Raw genomic sequence first — 14703 nt, forward strand, 5'->3', positions numbered from 1 at the left:
TTATCTGAGGTTCTGGGGAAGACTCTACTTCCAAACTCATTCAGATTTTTGGCAGGATTCAATTTCTTGTGGTTGTAGGACTGAGGTCCCAGTTTCCTTGCTGGCTGTCAGCTAAGGTTCATTCTCATCTCCTGCAGGCATCTCTCTAGTCCTCGAATGTGGTCTCCTCCATCCTCCATCTTTAAGCATCAAGCTCTTTTATGCTTCTAATCTCTCTGACTTTTTCTTCCAGTAATAGGCAGAGAAAGCTCTCCGCTTTTAAGGATGTATGTGATTAAATCAAGTCCACGCATAATCTCCTTATTTTAAGGTCAACTGAGCTATATGATATAACATAATCATGGGAGTGATATATACCTGTGTGTATGTATATCACTCATGGGAGTGATATCTTATTATATTTTATATATATATATATATATATATATATATATATATATATATATATATACCTGTGTATATATATTCACAGGGTTCGGGGTTTAGGTCATAGAATCTTAGGAGCCATTTTCAGAATCCTGCCTACCACAATTTCTCAAGGTGACCCTAATGAGATTGTTACTTAACCTCTATTGGTCTTAGCTTCCTCACCTGTATGATGGAGTGCAATCATACCTTGAGGCATCGTTGTGTTGATAGGTGAAATAAGATAGACATTGTGCCGAAAACTGTATTTTATTCTCATTCCCTGGCATCTCACATTCAGTTTTGTACATTGAGAGCCTGGTTAGCTCCTAATGCCAGAGGAGATTTTCTATATAAAAGAGGAATGGGTTCTCTCCTTTACAAGTTCGGACGTTCTTTCAGATCTTTATGCTATTATATTACATAACCAGAATTTGATTTTTCTTAAGTAGCTGAAAATTGATGTATATGCTGCATGTTGGTATAAATTAAGAACTTGGACAAGAGAAAAACTTGCCAGAATTCAACCTTGGAGTGTTTACGTCTGATCTTTAAAAAAAAAAAAAAAAAAAGACCCCCACATTATGTCTTGGCAGTAAAAGTAACTTCTTGGTGGTGAGAGGAAAACAGGAGTTTATATATGATTGCTGGAGTTTAGTTTGTCCTGCCAGTTTTATGGGTAAACCCCCTCAGAGCCTACTTGCTTTTAAGACTGCAGAACCTGATGAAAGAAAGCACGGTTCTACCCTACTTCTTTAGTTGTAAAGGCATCATAGTCCTTGCTCTGTGATGCTTCATGCATTCCCTCCATGCAACAGTAAGTTTTTATAGATCCCCCTTCTTTATTAATACGAAATTCAACAAAAGAGCTAACAGCCCTTAAATCCATCAACTGGCTGTAAGTCCAAGCAGCTGCGTTATGAGTCACTCGGAGATCCGTACAGTGAATGGGCTACTGTGCTTCCAGGCAGGAGACAGAGCACAGCCCTCCCGAAATGGCCATTCTCCCCTAAATCAGTAAAATTCAGGTTAAGGGGAAGTCAGAACTGCAGGTTTTCACAAACCTTCAAAGGTAACATGGTAGGTGATAGGGGGATCCACAAACCTAAATACTGGTATTAATTAGCCAGAGAAGAGTAGCTCCTATTGTGAAGTTCAAGGGGCCTTTCAACCTTTTGCTGGCCTTCATTTCTCCAGCAGTAGATTAGTAATTTTTGCATATTAATATTTGCCTTATAGGAGTATTTTCATAGTTCGTGTGGTAGCATGAAAAAAATGCTTTGAGTGGAATCTCATCTGGTGATATGCATTTTCTGTGTTTTACTCCATGGCCTAAGCCGGAGATTATCACTAATGACATGGTCTTGGAGGAGGACAGCAAAAAGAAACATGGTGTACTCATTCAACCACATGCAGCCAGGAATCTTCCAATCCGCAAACGTCCTTCACTCACTCACTTCAGTAAAGTCTGGAATAAATAAAACCTTGGGAAATGGGATGTTATGGCTTACTGAATTTGGGGGTCACTAGAACTCCCTTTCCTTTGCAATACATAATATAGAAAATCTTCAGAGATATTGATGCCTTAAAATATCATCTTAAAATAATCGGATCTTTTTCTCATCGATACATATCTCGTAGCTCAGGGTTAATTCTTTCTGAATGTTAATTCTTCCTGTAAAGTACTGAGGATGACCTGAGATATAGCCTGAACTGATACTCAGGCCTCATCATAGAAGTCACTTGAAAAGATATCCTGCATCTCTGACAGGATATTTTCTCTTAGTTTACTGCTTTCTCCATTCATGGAACACATAATCTATTTAACTGAGGTCTATTTAGTATTTGGAGGACGGACGAATGATCTATCATTCTATTGTCTAGCATTTTTTAATAATTTGAAAAAAAGACACAAAAATATATACTATGTATTACAGAATAAATGAAAGAACATGGGAGTTGGAAAAGAAAATTTAATAACTGTTACTATCTATTGAGAGATTTCTATATTGCTAGGTATTGCTAAGTGCTTTGCTTGTGTTATTTCATTTAATATCACAAAGAGCCCATAAAAAGGTATCACATCATCATCATCATCACCATCACCATCACCTTCTTGCTGATAAAGAAATGGAGCAGTAGAGAGGCTGGGAATTTTCCTGGGGCCACCCGGCTAGAAGGTTCTAGGGCTCAAATCTGAGAGCAGTTCTGTTTGACACTGATCTTGTGATGCCCGTGACTTGTGCAACGGTCTATAATACAACAGTATGTAATAGCCTTCTGGGAGCAGGGAAGCTGTGGTTTAAAGGCAGGCTGAACCAGCTGAAAGGGCTTTTCTTCAGAAGAGGTAAACCACACCAGACAGACAAGTGATGTTATGTGGAGACCCTTTGATTGGGCTTGGTTGAGACCCAGCTCCTTGATGGGTGTGGCCTGGGGCCTGCGTGGAGACCCACAGTCCCTGTCCCCGCTGGCTGTAGACGCCAGAGCGGGGCTGCCAGGCATCGGCTTAGAGGAAGCTACTGGGAACAGGGTGCTCATTCTTCCCCTGGGTAGGAGGTGGGGTGGGTGGGAGGCTAGGGTGGAGGATGAGAGCTGTGTTCTCCCTGGAAGGAACTGGAGAATCCAGGGTGAGGATGCTGCCCCAGGAGACACTGCAACACTGTCCCTCCTTGGTTTTCTGAGTGTGTCAGCAAGATCAGCAGAGTTCTACCATTTATGTCTCTGAGATGTTCCTGAGGCACCCGCTGGGTATGGTGTCACTTTGAGGCACGATAAAGGGAACACCAAACCCTGTCACTCACTGGGCTTACAGTCCTCTGGGGATAACTATTTGAATATAAATCTTGAGCACTTTAATATGAAGCTTTAAAAATTAGCAAAAGTTACTGTTGGATGCAATGGATACACTGTCATTTACAAGGCTGGCATAACAGAAAAGGTTATTTCAGAATAGCACACTCCTCTCTCTTTCAAAATATGTTTTTCTGATGCCGCCCTATCAGATTGGGCCTCAGATTTCAGAATCTGCAGTGCTGTCTCACATGCAAAAGAGTAGCTCCAGGGGTCAAAGGACTGTCTGCTACCCAAAGCCGATGCTGCCACTGGCAGGCCACTGGGATACTGTCATCAGGCATCATCCAGGTTTTGATGAAGAACCTAGGGGTGAGACAGGAATAAAGACACAGACCTACTAGAGAATGGACTTGAGGATATGGGGAGGGGGAAGGGTGAGCTGTGACAAAGTGAGAGAGTGGCATGGACATATATACACTACCAAATGTAAAATAGATAGCTAGTGGGAAGCAGCCGCATAGCACAGGGAGATCAGCTCGGTGCTTTGTGACCACCTAGAGGGGTGGGATAGGGAGGGAGGGAGGGAGGGAGATGCAAGAGGGAAGAGATATGGGAACATATGTATATGTATAACTGATTCACTTTGTTATAAAGCAGAAACTAACACACCTTTGTAAAGCAATTACACTGCAATAAAGATGAAAACAAAAAAGAACATGCTTGGTGCTAAGCAGAGATGCATTGCTTCACAGCACAAGAGAGGCGGCAGGGAAAATTGCTCTTGAGGATTATAGGGTCATATCAGAAATGGAATCTTTGAGGAAGGTTGGAAGGTAAAGTCAGTTTCCCTTTGTATAGCAAATCTCAGCCTCTACGACCTCCAAATTTCAATGGCGATCCTTTAAAAGAGAGCTATGATAATATCTGTGCAGTGACCTCAAGATGACCTCATGATTGGTGGTAGAAGCACCCGAAACCCATTAGATGATTTTATCGTCTTCATAAAACCTGACCCCCAAAGCAATTTGTCATTTGCCTTTGCAATGAAAGCAGGAGAAATTTTTGTAATATTTGACAATAACCAACATGGACCCTGAGTGCCACGTGGAAATAAACAGGGGAGGGTGATGGGCCCTCAGCTTGCCCTCTAGTGAAATTACCACAGGTGGTATTAGCTTGTCACTTTAGGAAAGAAGAATAAGAATCAGTGGTTAATTCAGCCAGAGAGCTGGTCCTCGGCAACTGGTGACTCGAAAATGCATTCTGACTTTGTAAGTTTTATGCTATGAGCGTTAACACTCTTAGGGGTCACAGGAAGTGCAAGAGAACTCAAAAGTGCTCAAACAATGCGCTTTATCATTCAAATGAAGAAATCTTCTTTATTGTTAAATTTATTAATAATTCACGTAAACGTTTCCAGTCTACCTAACTAGCCTGCTTGTCTTTCTCGCTGGAAAGCCTCTATCTGCAAGGCTTTTAAACCCTGTGTTTCCTGGTTAAAATAAAAGGCCTGAGAACTTGCACGATATCACTATTAAACTGGAGATCTAAGAAAGCCAAGGAGACAACTCTCGCGTCCTTGGGCTGAGACAGGTTTTCCCTATTGAAATGGTAGGTGCCAGTGCCTGGAGACCCGTCAGCCAGCATTCCTCCAGCAGCTGGTGGGCAGAATGGGTGACAGCCCTGTCCCTCCTTGGATTTCTCCTTCTGCTTACCCCTGTCAGAAGTGCTAAAGATTGTGTGGGGAGGGATCTAGCAGAGATTTCCAGAAGCAGGTAAGGAATCCAAGTAGGAAAATACAGGATCAACTTGTCCTTTCACATCTTCCTGAGTATGGAAGGAAGATCCAAGGTTAAGTGGACAAAGGCTTTATTTACAGAATATGAAGAGCTTCCTATTTCTGCTGCAGCACGTCCTCAGTGTTCTGGTCATCTTCCACCTTCAACCTTTTAGAAAACTAATTTCGAAACCACACGAGCCATGCATCTAGGTAGATGGACACAAAACACGAGTATACAGTTTCTAAATATGTAGATACATAGGAAAAAGTTCTGGAAATATAGACAACAGCATGATAGTAATGGCTAACTCAGGAGAAGGGCTGGTGAGGCCAACACAGGGGTGAGGCTGGAGCAGGGAGGGCTTGGTCAAAGGGACCTTTAGCCTCATTTGTAACATTGTAATATTTTACATGGAGAATATTCTTTACCCATTTGCCTTATTCCTAGAAGCCGCTGCAGGCTTGCCAGCTGCTCACATGTGAGCATTTCCCACTCAGGAGTCCAGTCGAATCATTCCAATTTGGGGATTTGAGGACATGCTTTTAGACCCACAGATGATGTTATTAATCAAAGAAAGCAGCCTATCGGAGTCTTATAGAATCAGAAGTGTTACATTCACCCTGTAGTCTTTCTGCAAATAGATCGCATTCCCTTCTCTCCCTCCTCTTCGGAGGAGGCCATTGCAAAGCCTGATTTCTGGTTCTAAATAGAAAGCCATTGTTGGCAGGCTCCGCTGAGTCTAGTTACCAGCACAGATAGGAGGCTAGGAAAGTCCCTCCGTCCACTTAACGCAGAACAATTGATTCTCGGAACCAGATGAGAAGTAGAGGCGGGACAACATGGAAGGCGGCCAGCCCCCTTCACCTTGGCCTTCCTGCTTCCCCGACCAGCCCGCGCTGCTGGAGGCGCCCCAGCCCCCCGCGCCCCCGCCACCGCCTGGCCAAACCCCACCCTCTCTCTGGCCCCTACTGCTCTCTTCCATGTACCCCGTGTCCCGGCCAAAGGAAACCACCTTGTTTCCTGACTATTCCCATGCTTTCCCGGAGCATGCCTTGTCCCCCCCTCTTCCTCTGCCTGTTGAAGTCCTATCTGTCCTTCAAGGCCCGTCTCCAATGCCAGGGTCTTCATCTAGTCTTTCTGAAGCCACCCAACCAGATGCCGTTTCTTCCTCCCCCAAGCCCTGCCATCGTGTGAAGGTTCTCTACGTCTAGTTAGAGATGCACGTGGAGCATCCTGCCTGAGAGAGTGTAAGCCCGCGAAGGCGGGGTGGTGTTTAGGTGACACATGCCCCTCCTTCCCATCTGCCGGGCCTTATTCTAGAATTTGGAGAAATACCCACGGACAAGGATTTGTCCCTATGCTCCTGGAGTTCATCGTTTAGAGATCTGGATAATTTCCAGCCTTGTCAGGTAAGGACAATGGGCCCCCAGCTCCCACAGCAACCGTCTCCATCCACTGAGCTACCCTGGGAACACGGGAGCCTGACTTCTTTGCAAACTCCACATCTCAAAACTGGGAGGGAGACTCATTCTGCACAGGGCCAATGGGCCAGGGTAGAAGCCCACAGGGGATCCCACCTTTCCAGTGGAGAGGGAAGAGGCAACGGAAAATAACACAGAGATGAGCAATTCAATCCTGGAGGCAGAAATCAGTAACTTAGCCCTGTGATCTCTGGGGAGAGGGTTAAACACAGCAAATGCTCTGCTCCCCGGTGTGCGCACGTGTATGTGTCTGAGAAGCAAGAGCTGTTGGGTCCCCCACTGCATTCCTCCCTGGAAGGGCTGGGGGAACCTGGCTCTCACCACAGGGCTGCTGGGTCCTGTGGGTCCTTCCCTACCCATGGCTTTAAGGACTGGCCCCTAACTCAGGATGGAGGGGAGATGAATACAGCCTGTCCTGACCAGCTCCTCACTGTGGGTACCGTTGAAAACATATTTAGCCTTCAGAAGAATGCAAGAGCAATAGGTTGGAGCTCTGCTGTGCCCCGGGGAGCTGGCAGGTGAGGGCAGAGATGGGAGGGATGGAGTTCTGCCTGTATCAGTGTCCTGAGGAGATGGGAAGCTTCCACTGGCCTTAGGTAAACCCTCTTGCACAGGGTAGGCAGGCATCTGGCTGAGAGAGTGGACCCTGGAGTCCGAGTGCCTTGCTTCAAAGCCTGGTTCTGTCACCTACTGGCTGGGAGTCCTACGGCAGCTGACTTAACAATTCTGGGCTTCAGTTTCCCCATCTGTAAAATGGTAACAGTAAGTAGAGTTGCTATAAAGGCTTAAATGCAAAGTGCTTAGAGTAGCACTTGGCACAGAGTAGGTATTCCATAAATGGTAGTGGTTTTTATGAGAGGAGGAGATAATAAATATGAGGTGGGATCTCCTTCCTGTAATCTAGTTTGTCCAGACCAAATTCAGCCATTGACAAGGGTAGCATTCTGCCTGACTCGGTAGCGCTTTTTCGTCCTTGGGCTGACTCCAAATCCCACCCACCTCGGGTGTCCAGAACCCTCTACCGTCTACTTGGCCGGTCAGGTGAGTTCTCCTACTGGGAACCCATCCAGGGATGCCCACACCAGACAGAAACAGATTCCAGCGTGAGGATATAGCATCTATCTACTCCCTTAAAACTTGAGAAATTCTTTGAGGACAAAAACTATCCGTCTCCCTTATTTTCTTCAGAAACATTTTAAAACAACTCCCTCTTCAACAAACACAAACAGTTGTTTATCATTCAGGTTGTTCTCTGGAAAGCTGTTCTTAGCTGGAAAGGAGCTAGAACTCAATGAGATGACACAGGTTTTCATTTTAACCTGGAGCTCTTGCCTCATCCAAATGGTGGCGACATTTTAGTCCCACTTGTTGGGTAGAGAGAGAGCAGTTTTGAGGTAGGAGCTGTGAAGCTGGTCCAGAGTGATTCCTGCCAGCACAAGGCCACCCAGGGCTCCGTTTTTGTGAGCATCACCCTGGGTCTCAGGTCCATCGAATGAGCGAGCTCTGTTTCCTGCACCCACCAAAGGTGATTTGAAATAAAATTAGTGACACCTCATTTTACTCAATTTCAAGTAACTAGTATTTTTATATTCTAAAACATAATGTCTGTAATATTTTGGAATTCTGAACAAATATAAAGTTTTCATAAGCACAAAGCTATCTGGTTTGCGGGATTTGGTACCTTTACATTTGTTTAAATTGCATTTTTACAAATATGATTTGATGATGTCAGAATAGATTTGTAAAGGGGCAGGTAAGGAAAGAGGAGGAAGGTGAAGAATGAATAAATTGGGAGGATGAAGAAAGCGAACAATGATATTGTAACCATGAGAGTTTACCAGCAATTTTTCATAAGTGTTCCATTCGAAACATGGAGCAGATAAGCATTATCCTACCCATTTTGCAGACGGGAACATTGTAGTGGGAGTGCCTATCTGGCTTTCCTTGGATTTTTGCAGATGCCACACATACTGCTTCACATGCCAGGGAGGGAGGAGTAAAAGTGAACAGGAGAGGGCTGCAGACGAGGTTGAGGTGAACACAGAAGGCTGCTGGCACTGGGCCAGCAGGGGACAAAGCCGGGCCAGCAGGGGACAAAGCCAGGACAGCTGCTCACTGGCTGCCAGCACAGCTGGGGCAACTACCACCGGCCTCCTGGGCAGGCCTGCCTGTGTGCTCCTGGTTCGCCTTTCAGACCTGGCTCCAGCTGGCTCTCCGTGACATCCTGAGCCCCTCTGTCCAGTGCTCCTGTCACCTAAGTGCCCAGAGACCCCTCCCTCTCTGCTCCCACCTCCTGCTTCCAATTTTTCACCTCTGAGGCAGCAAGGCAGGACTCTGCGATACAGGTTTTATATGATGGTTGAGTGACTCTTCTCTGGCCCGCTCCTGCCAGCGACCTGGCTGCCCCTGGTCTCTGAGCCGGGTCAGTGCACGGCCTGGAGGGATCCCCAGTGACGCTAGGAAGCGGACCCATGGCCTCGGCTTGCTGAGGGTCGGTGACCTTTCTGGCGGTGACCAGGTTGTCAGAACAATGTCACAGGCCAGTGGGAAAGTGCTGAGAGTTGTGGGCGTTGGCGAAGCAGGCTCCTCGCCTGGAAGACTGATGGCTGTCTGTTCCTCATCTCAGCTACCATGATGGTTGTTGACTTTGAATGAACAAATTGAAGTTGAGGCATCTTTTTTTTAAATTTATTGTTTCATTGAAGTATAATTGATTTACAATGTTGTGTTAATTTCTGCTGTACAGCAAAGTGACTCAGTTATACGCATATATATGTTCTTTTTTATATTCTTTTCCATTAGGGTTTACCCCAGGATATTGAATATAGTTCCCTGTGCTCTACAGTAGGACCTTTTGTTTATCAATTCTATGTATAATAGTTTGCATCTACTAAACCCAACCCCCCAGTCCATCCCTCTCCCATTCTCCCTCCCCCTTGGTAACCACCAGTCTGTTCTCCATGCCTGTGAGTCTGTTTCTCTTTGGCAGATAGGTTCATCTGTGCCATATTTTAGATTCCACATGCAAGTGTATCATACGATATTTGCCTTTCTCTTTCTGACTTACTTCACTTAGTATGATAATCTTCAGTTGCAGCCATGTTGCTGCAGATGGCATTATTTCGTTCTTTTTTGTGGCTGAGTAGTATTCCATTGTATCTATGCACCACATCTTCTTTATCTACTCATCTGTTGATGAACATTTAGGTTGTTTCCATGTCTTGACTGCTGCTATGAACATAGGGGTGCATGTATCTTTTTGAATTATAGTTTTGTCCAGATATAAAGGCATCTTAAATTAACCAATCACATTCCCCAGGTCATTTTCTCAAGGAAAGGGTTGAACCCAGAGAAGAGTGTGTACTTTGGGGAAGGATCACAAATGTGCTCTGCTCTTGGTTTTTCCCTCTATTTTTCTCTTCCCTCTGTGACCTGTGACCTTACACCTAACCTGTCATCTTTCATTTATATTTACTTTTCTATGTATATATGTAATTGAATATGCAGTCACACTCTCATAATATATTTATAAGTACTATTTTACTTACACAAATATGTGTCGAGGTGAGTGCCCAGAACTGGTACAGATAGGAGGTCTCTGCTCCTGGGAGAATGTGGTCTGGTTGGACAATGGCTATGCGTACACAAATATCCCATCCGCAGACAGGATGCAATAAATATCATAAAAGGAACACAAGGACATTGCTATTGGAGTGTAGGTGAGAGTGAGCCCAGTTGCAGACGGAGAGATCGGGCATGCTCAGGAGGTACGAGAGCTGGTCCAGGAACTGGGATGGACTGAGGGACCGAGGCGGCATGGCCTTGCGTTCTTTTGCAAGTGGATACTCCACAAATTCCAGGTAGAAAGAGCAGCCTGAGTGAGAACGCGGAGACAGTGAATGACAGGAAGCCTCATCTTCATTGATGGATTCATCTGGCAGATGGTTATTGAGTGTTTGCTGTGCACCAGGCATGGTTCTAGGTGCTGGGGATCCAGGAATAAACTAAGCACACCAAGTCCCAGCTCTCATTGAGCTTACATTCTAGGGGCAGGAGAGACAGCAGGTAAAACTACAACACACCAGGTGGTGTGAGGCCCTGCAAGGGAAATCAAAGCAGGATAAAGGGGCAAGTGTTATTTGAAAGAGGGCCGTTGGGAAAGCCCTTCTGACAAAACCTTGATGGAGGTGCAAGAGACAGCTGTGTGGATTTCAGGAGATGAGGCCCCCCAGGCAGGGGAATAGCACATGCAAAGGGCCTGTGGAGGGAATAGACTGGGTGTGCCTGAAGAGTATAGATGAAAACCATGTAGCATGTCTCTGAGGAGGTGACTTATAGATGAGGTTGAAGGGAGTGTTGGGACCAGATCACGTGGGGCTTTGTGTCTCATAACAAGGACTTTGCATTTTATTCTGAGCATTTTGAGCAGAGCACAGACATGCTGTCACATTTCTAAAGGACCCCTCTAGCCGCTGAGCAGAGAATAGACTACAAAAGATGCCAAAGCTACGCTGAGCTCAGCGTTGCATGGTGTACCTTTTCCTGGAGTGCGGTGTGCAGATACTGTACCTAAGGAATTAATGTATTTCTCCAGGAAATGAACCTGGAGAAGTACGTAATTTGGAATTAGACCATGGGGGTTCTACCTAGAGGGCCAGGCTCAAATCGTTAGACTCTATTTGCGGACAGTGAAGAGCCGTTGGAAGATTTAAGCACATAAGGGATATGATTGCTGTTTAGCTTATGAAATCTATAAGGGAACTCAGGGCTCAGACCCTGGGACTGGAGGGATGTGGGTCCTGCTTCCACCAGTCACTAGCTCTGAAATCTTGGACAACCATCATTTCATCATCTGTAGTTTATTCATCTGCTCCTCTCCTCTCTATACTGCAAAGGGTTATTACAAAGATGATGTGACAGGAAAATATACAAAAGCCTCCAGTGAACTATGACACAGAGACCATGACGAGAATGATGATGATGATGATGATGGTGGTGATGATGATGAGTTGAAAAGGGGAACCTGGATGAAGACTTATTGAGGAGCTTCTGCCACTTTCCAGGTGAGCCATGGAGTGGGCTTGAGTGGAGGTGGTGGGAGTGGAAACAGGAAGGAAAGTGTCCAAGATGTTGCAAAGGAAGAATCTACAGCTCTTGGCGGGATGGGCAGTAAATAGTCTGTAAGTGCTACATTTAGGGTTCAAATGCTGGCCAGTCCAACCCCGCTGTATCTTGCAGCCTGCGTGGAGACTTGTGAGCTCTCATGCAGAGGTTACAGTTGCTGCTATGGGCTCCCTGCAACGATGGGCAGAGGGAGAGGTGTGGAGGGTCAAAGGCTGGCCTGGCTCAGGAAGAAGCAGTAGAAGAGATTCTGCTACAGGAGACATAGAAATAACTGTCAAAGAGGAAAGAAACCAAATGACAATTGTAGCTGGGGAGGGGGGGCGAGGAAAGGCTGTACAGAAGGCCTTTTTGAAGTAAGATCTGTAACAGCCTGCGTCTGAGGACTGAGCAGTGAGAAAGAATCAAATGTCAGGGGTGGTTTCACTTCAAAGACAGGAAGCAGGATGAGAGGTACCAAAAATCGGGCGGTTGACAAAGGGAAGTAGTTTTAGGAGAGGAGATGCTAAGTTTAGGCATTTTCAGCTTACGGTGCCGTCAGGAAGGACAGCGAGAGTCTCTTGTAGGCGGCTGGACACACAGCATGACGGTACCCAGTACTTACTGAGTTTAGCTGAATTGCCCGTAGGCAAGTCAGGATTTAAAATTGGAGACGAAGATTTAGATGGAGCTGTAACATGAATGAAAGGTCTTGAGAAGCTGGGGAGAGGGGAGAGTGCCAAAAATAGAGACTTGAAGGTATGCACAGGTGAGGGGTGGGAGGACGAAGGGAGATGCAAAGGTGATGCAGAATCAGACAGAGAGAAAGGCCGAGAACACAGAAGACAAGCGAATTATTCTTAAAAGGATACAGTGGTCGAGCGACTGTGAAGTGGTGAAGGTGAGGTGGGGTGTGTCCTGGGCTGGGGCAGGTCTGTCCCCTCTTTCGGGGCCTGGGAACCGGGTGGAGGGTGGGCGGCTGGCGGTGATGACATCTGAATTAAAGCACATGTTAGACTGCTGACGCGGGTGATGCGAACTGGAGTCTGAGCCGGGCCGCTGAAAAAAAAAAAGGATATACTGGTCAAAAGTGTCTAAGATCAAAGAAGGGCTGAGAAGAATAACCCATGAGCCAACTCGCTGAATTTGAATTCGGGAGAGACGTGGGGGGAAAGCGGGGGGGAGACAGAAAGAAAGGAGGACGAGGGAAGAGGACCTAGAGTAGAAGCAGGAAGAGAAAGGACATCGTGGGGGCCTTTGAGAGGCGAGGGCTCATCTGCAGGTGGAGGTGCAAATTCCCTACAGGGCCCTGTGTCTCTGGCCTCCTCCAGGTGCATTTGGCCTGAAGCAATAATAAATGATGGTTAAACAGCTCGTGACTAAATGTTGCTTTTAAGGTAAACTGACATAAACAAATATTGATTTATGACCAGAAAACGAAAACCTTAGCATCATGAATTTATCTTTCCTTCATCTTTGTGGCCACATTCGTGGCTGTCAATTCCCAGGACTTGCTAACTGACCGTTTTTTCTGGGCCGTTCAGCTTCACCGACTCCAATCACTCTGCTCATCCTTCACAGCTTTCATGAATCGAGCTGCTTGACATCTCCTGGTTATCTGGACCCACAAATCCCTTCTTTCCAGAAATGGGGCATCTTGTTTTCATTATCAGCTGGTTTACGGAGGCACTGACTTCTGAGCAGAACACATCCATGCTCACTCACTTTGCGTTTATTTGAAATCCACAAACTCTCCTGCTCAATACCAAGAACATCTTAGAGTCTTTTGTAGTCTGAAACCTTGGAATCATAGCCATGTTACAATAAAGAACATACAGTTTCCCCTTTAGTTATGTGAGGTCTTTTAGGGTTACTCTCCCCTGTCCTATGTTTCATAACCCTAAAAATCCTTCATTTTCAGAGACTCTGGCATATCCTAAGTATTCTGAGGATGAATTTAATGTGTATTTTAAACATGAGTTCCTTTTACTCAGTTGTAGTCCCTTAAGGGTTCCTGAGACCAAGTCCTTATTTCTATCTACACAGTTTTGAAAGAAAGCGACACATTCCTTTCATAGCTGAGTGAAAAGGACAAACAACAGCAATGAAGAAGTACTTGGCTCACCTGCCAAACCACAGCATTTTTTTCCTTAAACTAATGCAAGTACTTTGAGATGGGTGATTCATCCAGGCCCTCGGGGTACCAGGTAATCACACAATATGTGCGCTCCAGCGCTGAAGGTGCTGCACAATTTCCAATCCCATCCTTCCAATCCCTTACCCTCACCCCCAAGCCTGGTGAGGATCTCCACAAAGTGTCTAGGAATGATCTGTCCATGCCTTACACTGTTCATACCCATCAGTGATGCTGACAGCAGTATCTCACTCCTGCTGGATGAGAGGAAGGGGACCCTCCATCCTCTCACGGGCTGGCACAGACCTTGCCTCTCTCCTCAGCCCACGCGCCTGTCAACACATCTGATGACAATTCTCAGGCCACAGGTGAATTGTGTTCCTTCCTCCTGGATGACAGCTTCTGTCAGCTCTGGTGGCAGGGTGGCAGGGTCTCTACTGTCTTCTCTCTTCCTCGGGGCTGAAAGATGGGGATGAGACGTCCCTGCCTGGGTGGGATTCCGACCTCACAGGCAAACCATTTTTTACCTGTTGAACCATATTTGAGGTGCTGTGTGGCTCTCCATTAGAAAAAGGAAAAGTGTTGCTTCCGAAATGATTTATTTGCAAAACTTTCTCTCATCTCTATATATGGAGTAGAGAATACTTTAAATTTACACACACAAAATAGAGAAATGGGGCTTCCCTGGTGGCGCAGTGGTTGAGAGTCCACCTGCTGATGCAGGGGACGCGGGTTCGTGCCCCGGTCCGGGAAGATCCCACGTGCTGCGGAGCGGCTGGGCCCGTGAGCCATGGCCGCTGAGCCTGCGCGTCCGGAGCCTGTGCTCCACGACGGGAGAGGCCACAACAGTGAGAGGCCTGCGTACTGCAAAAAAAAAAAAAAAGAGAGAGAGAGAAATGAAGCAATTTTCCATGGGAAAAAAGACACTTCTCATTTGAAACATTCAGATAATTAAAGCCAAAATATGTATGTGGGGAGGAAAGGGCACACTTGAATTACAAGGATA

At 45.9% G+C, this 14703-nt stretch overlaps 1 non-coding gene across 1 annotated transcript; it reads left to right on the forward strand.

The window, feature by feature from the left end:
- Positions 1-12545: 12545 nt before the first annotated feature.
- Positions 12546-12615, forward strand: LOC132437471 (small nucleolar RNA SNORD104). Its single transcript, XR_009522054.1, has one exon. It is a non-coding gene; the product is annotated as a small nucleolar RNA SNORD104 (small nucleolar RNA).
- Positions 12616-14703: the final 2088 nt, after the last annotated feature.

This window comes from Delphinus delphis, chromosome 14, assembly GCF_949987515.2.
Source record: "Delphinus delphis chromosome 14, mDelDel1.2, whole genome shotgun sequence".
Lineage (NCBI taxonomy): Eukaryota > Metazoa > Chordata > Mammalia > Artiodactyla > Delphinidae > Delphinus > Delphinus delphis.